This window comes from Leopardus geoffroyi, chromosome D4 (assembly GCF_018350155.1).
Source record: "Leopardus geoffroyi isolate Oge1 chromosome D4, O.geoffroyi_Oge1_pat1.0, whole genome shotgun sequence".
In the NCBI taxonomy this organism is placed as follows: domain Eukaryota; kingdom Metazoa; phylum Chordata; class Mammalia; order Carnivora; family Felidae; genus Leopardus; species Leopardus geoffroyi.
Window position 1 is genome coordinate 50,909,888 of NC_059342.1, and position 6,143 is coordinate 50,916,030.

Below are 6,143 nucleotides of genomic sequence, written 5' to 3' on the forward strand. Positions count from 1 at the left end.
AGAGGACAAACTTATAGAGAATAATGAAGCAGAAAAAAAGAGGGAGATTAAGGCAAAAGAACATGATTTAAGAATTAAAGAAATCAGTGACTCATTAAAAAGGAACAACATCAGAATCACAGGGGTCCCAGAAGAGGAAGAGAGAGAAATAGGGATAGAAGGGTTATGTGAGCAAATCAAAGCAGAAAACTTTCCTAACCTGGGGAGAGACACAGACATCAAAATCCAGGAAGCACAGTGGACTCCCATTAGATTCAAGAAAAACCAAACATCAACAAGGCATATTATAGTCAAATTCACAAAATACACAGGCAAGGAGAGAATCATGAAAGCAGCAAGAGAAAAAAAGTCCTTAACCTACACGGGAAGACAGATAGGTTTGCAGCAGACCTATTCACAGAAACTTGGCAGGTCAGAAAGGAGTGGCAGGATACATTCAATGTGCTGAATCAGAAAAATATGCAGCCAAGAATTTTTATCCAGCAAGGCTGTCATTCAAAATAGGAAAAATAAAAAGTTTCCCAGACAAACAAAAATTAAAGGAGTTTGTGACCATGAAACCAGCCCTGCAAGAAATTTTAAGGGGGACTTTCTGAGGGGAGAAAAGATGAAAATATATGGATAAAAATAAATAAATACCAAAAGCAACAAAGATTAGAAAGGATCAGAGAACACCACCCAAAACTCCAACTCTATAAGCATCATAATGGCATTAAATTCATATCTTTCAGTACTCACTCTAAATGTCAATGGACTCAATGCTCCAATCAAAAGACTTAGGGTAGGAGAATGGATAAGAAAACAAGATCCATCTATATGCTGTTTACAAGAGACCCACTTTAGACCTAAAGACACTTTCAGATTGAAAATAAGGGGATGGAGAACATCTATCATGCTAATGGTCAACAAAAAAAGCGGGAGTAGCCATACTTATATCAGACAATCTAGACTTTAAAATAAAGACTGTATCAAGGGATGCAGACGGGCATTATATCATAATCAAGGGATCTATCTACCAAGAAGACCTAACAATTATAAACATTTATGTGCCAAATGTGGTAGCACCCAAGTACATAAATCAATTAATCACAAACATAAAGAAACTCATCGATAGTAATACCATAATAGTAGGAGACTTCAACACCCCACTCACAACAATGGACAGATCATCTAATCAAAAATCAACAAGGAAACAATGGCTTTGAATGACACACTGGACCTGATGGACTTAACAGATATATTCAGAACATTTCATTGTAAAGTAGCAGATTACACATTCTTCTCCAGTACACATGGAACGTTCTCCAGAATAGACCATATACCGGGACACAAATTAATCCTAAGTAAGTACAAAAAGATCGAGATCATACCGTGTATATTTTCAGACCACAACACTATGAAACTCGAAATCAACCACAAGAAAAAATTTGGAAAGGTAACAAATACTTGGAGACTGAAGAACATCCTACTAAAGAATGAATGGGCTAACCAAACAATTAAAGAGGAAATTAAAAAGTATAGGGAAGTCAATGAAAATGATAACGCCACAACCCAAAACCTCTGGGACGCAGCAAAGGCAATCATAAGAGGAAAGTATATAGCAATCCAGGCCTTCCTAAAGAAGGAAGAAAGATCTCAGATATACAACCCAACCTTATGCCTTAGGGAGCCAGGAAAGAACAGCAAATAAAACCCAAAACCAGCAAAAGACAGGAAATAATAAAGATTAGAGCAGAAATTAAGGCTGTCAAAACCAAAAAAACAGTAGAACAGATCAATGAAACCAGGAGCTGGTTCTTTGAAAGAATTAACAAAATTGATAAACCAGTAGTCAGTTTGATCAAAAAGAAAAAGGAAAGGACCCAAATAAATAAAATCAAGAATGAAAGAGGAGAGATCACAACCAACACAGCAGAAATAAAGACAATAATAAGAGAATATTATGAGCAATTATATGCCAATAAAATGAGCAATCTGGAAGAAATGGACAAATTCCTAGAAACATATATACTACCAAAACTGAAACAGGAAGAAATAGAAAATTTGAACAGACCCATAACCAGTAAGGAAATTGAATTAGTAATCAAAAATCTGCCAAAAAACAAGACTCAGCGCCAGATGGCTTTCCAGGGGAATTCTACCAAACATTTAAGGAAAAGTTAACACCTCTTCTCTTGAAGGTGTTCCAAAAAATAGAAATGGAAGGAAAACTTCCAAACTCTTTCTATGAAGTTAGCATTACCTTAATTCCAAAACCAGATAGAGAACCCACTAAGAAGGAGAACTATAGACCAATTTCCCTGATGAACATGGATGCAAAAATCCTCAACAGGATATTAGCCAACAGGATCCAACAATACATTAAAAAAATCACTCACCACGACCAAATGGGATTTATACCTGGGATGCAGGGATGGTTCAATATCCACAAAACAATTAACGTGATTCATCTCATCAATAAAAGAAAGGACAAGAACCATATGATCCTTTCAATAGATGTAGAGAAAGCATTTGACAAAATATAACATCCTTTCTTGATAAAAACCCTCAAGAAAGTAGGGATAGAAGGAGCATACTTAGAGATCATAAAAGCCATATATGAATGACCCAACTGTAATATCATCCTCAATGGGGAAAAACTGAGAGCTTTCCTCCAATGTCAGGAACAACACAGGGGTGTCTACTCTTGCCACTGTTATTCAACATAGTATTGGATGCCTCTGCAATCAGACAACACAAAGAAATAAAAGGCATCCAAATCGGCCAGGAGGAGGTCAAACTTTCACTCTTTGCAGATGACATGATACTCTCTATCTAAAACCCAAAAGGTTCCACCAAAAAACTGCTAGAATTGATTCATGAATTCAGCAAAGTTGCAGGATATAAAATCAATGCACAGAAATCGGTTGCATTCCTATACGCCAACAATGAAGCGACAGAAAGAGAAATCAAGGATTCAACCCCATTTACAGTTGCACAAAAAAACCCCATAAAATACCTAGGAATAAATCTAACCAAAGAGGTGAAAAATCTATACACTGAAAACTATAGAAAGCTTATGAAAGAAATTGAAGAAGACACAAAGAAATGGAAAAAGATTCCATGCTCCTGGATAGGAAGAACAAATATTGTTAAAATGTCGATACTACCCAAAGCAATCTACATACTCAATGCAATCCCTATCAAAATAACACTAGCATTCTTCACAGAGCTAGAACAAATAATCCTAAAATTTGTATGGAACCAGAAAAGACCCCGAATAGCCAAAGCGATCTTGAAAAAGAAAACCAAAGCAGGAGGCATCACAATCACAGACTTCAGGCTACACTACAAAGCTGTAATCATCAAGACAGTATGGTACTGGCACAAGTACAGACACTCAGATCAATGGAACAGAATAGAGAACCCAGAATTGGACCCACAAATGTATGGCCAACTAATCTTTGACAAAGCAGGAAAGAATATCCAATGGAATAAAGACAGTCTCCTCAGCAAGTGGTGCTGGGAAAACTGGACAGCGACATGCAGAAGAATGAACTTGGGCCACTTTCTTACACCATACACAAAAATAAACTCAAAATGGTTGAAAGACCTCAATGTAAGACAGGAAGCCATCAAAATCCTCAAGGAGAAAGCAGGCAAAAACGTCTCTGATCTTGGCTGCAGCAATTTCTTACTCAACACGTCTCCGGAGGCAAGGGAAACAAAAGCAAAAATGAACTACTGGGACCTCATCAAAATAAAAAGCTTTTGCACAGCAAAGGTAACAATCAGCAAAACTAAAAGGCAACCAACAGAATGGGAGACGATATTTGTAAATGACATTATCAGATAAAGGGTTAGTATCCAAAATCTATAAAGAACTTATCAAACTCAACACCCAAAAAACAAATAATCCACTGAAGAAACGGGCAAAAGACATGAATAGACACTTCTCCAAAGACTTCCAGATGGTCAACTGACACATGAGAAAATGCTCAACATCACTCATCAGGGAAATACAAATCAAAACCACAATGAGATACCACCTTACACCTGTCAGAATGGCTAACATCAACAACTCAGGCAACAAAAGACGCTGGCAAGGATGTGGAAAAAGAGGATCTCTTTTGCATTGATGTGGGAATGCAAGCTGGTGCAGCCACTCTGGAAAACAGTATGGAGCTTCCTCAAAAAACTAAAAATAGAGAACTACCCTATGACCCAGCAATTGCACTACTAAGTATTTATCCAAGGGATATTGGTGTGCTGTTTCGAAGGGACACATGCACCCCCATGTTAATAGCAGCACTATCAACAATAGCCAAAGTATGGAAAGAGTCCAAATGTCCATCTATGGATGAATGGATAAAGAAGATATGGTATATATATATACAATGGAGTATTACTCGGCAATCAAAAAGAATGACATCTTGCCATTTGCAACTATGTGGATGGAACTGGAGGGTATTATGCTAAGTGAAATTTGTCAGTCAGAGAAAGAGAAAAATCCTATGACTTCACTCATATGAGGAGTTTAAGAGACAAAACAGATGAACATAAGGGAAGGGAAACAAAAATAATATATAAACAGGGAGGGGACAAAACATAAGAGACTCAAAAATACAGAATACAAACTGAGGGTTACTAGAGGGGTTGTGGGAGGGTAAATGGGTAACTAAATGGGTAACTAAATGGGTAACTAATGGGTAACTAAATGGGTAAAGGGCACTAAGGAATCTACTCCTGAAATCATTGTTGTACTATATGCTAATTTGGATGTAAATTTTAAATAATAAAAAATAAAATAAAAAAAAGAAGTTAAAAATGTATGTATAGTATAGTAAAGACCTTTATATACATCCATATATATGTGTATATATAGGTTAGTATACTACACTAGCAATCACTTAAAAGCAGAGTTACAATAAGCCAAGAAGAGATAAAAAGGAATCAAAAAAATAACACAAAACAGAAAAAAAAAGACAAAGAACAAATGGATCAAAATTAAAAAAATAAACAAAGATGATAGATTTAACCTAAACCATATCAAAATCATGTTAAATGTAAATGTTCTAAAACATGATTAATTAGGTAATTAAAAGGTAGAGATTTTCAGATTAGATAAGAAAGCACTGGAGCTCTGGTCAGGTAGTGACCTAAGCACCTTAGATAATCTCATTAAATCCTCTTGCAACAATCATGAGGTATCAATCATGCCTTCAATTTCAAATATTTTTAAAAAATGATCCTCAGAGTGGTTATGTAACTTCGCCAAGCAACCCAGCAGGTAATCACTGTTGGGCACTGCGGAGGGCTGGGACGCCCATAGTACTTGCTTCCTTCCCTTCCCTTCAATGCAGAGGAACTGCATTAGGTGCTGTGCTGCATGGCAATATGTACTGTTTAGGATGAAATCTAACTTAACTAGCTGATGACCATGGGCCGCATATATTTCTTTAAGATATGTTTCCTCATTTGTAAAGTAGAAATAATAATAGCTACCTTAGAGTGTTGTGACGATACACTGAGAAAGTCCAGTGGGCAGTGTGTATTAACTGGGGGTGGTCCTGGTACTTTAGGCCATCCCCTGCAGATCACAGGAGAAACATCAATTGTATAATTCCACTTCAAAACCAAAACAGTGCTTGCTAAGAGTAACCATCACTACCCTCCTGCTCAACCTGCAGCATTACAGAAATAGAGCATAGGAGCTACTGTCTCATTTTTACTTTACAGCATTATATGAACTTGACGATTTTTCTTTGAGAATCTTAGCGTGCAATGAATCAGCCGTCTTTTAAAGGAAACTTCCAACTCAACTATTATGTTTATCAAATCCTTTTTTTTCTCCCCCCCCCTCCCCCCCGGAGTAAAACTGTCAATCTCACTTTTTATCCAGATTACAAAATTTAGATTCCTTGTGTTTTCATTTTGGACACCTAGAAGAAATAGCTTCATCTTAGAAAAGGATTAGAAAAATTACTCAAGCATTACCTTACATTTGAAATATTAATACATGACTTTAAAAATCAAAATGCAATCCTGGGAGTTACGCAGAAAGTTAAAAAAGTAATAAAAACAACGTAAGATTCCAGCATTATATAGAACCTTCAAATTCATTTTCTTTCAAAAGAGACAACAATTAAAAAAACAATTTAGAT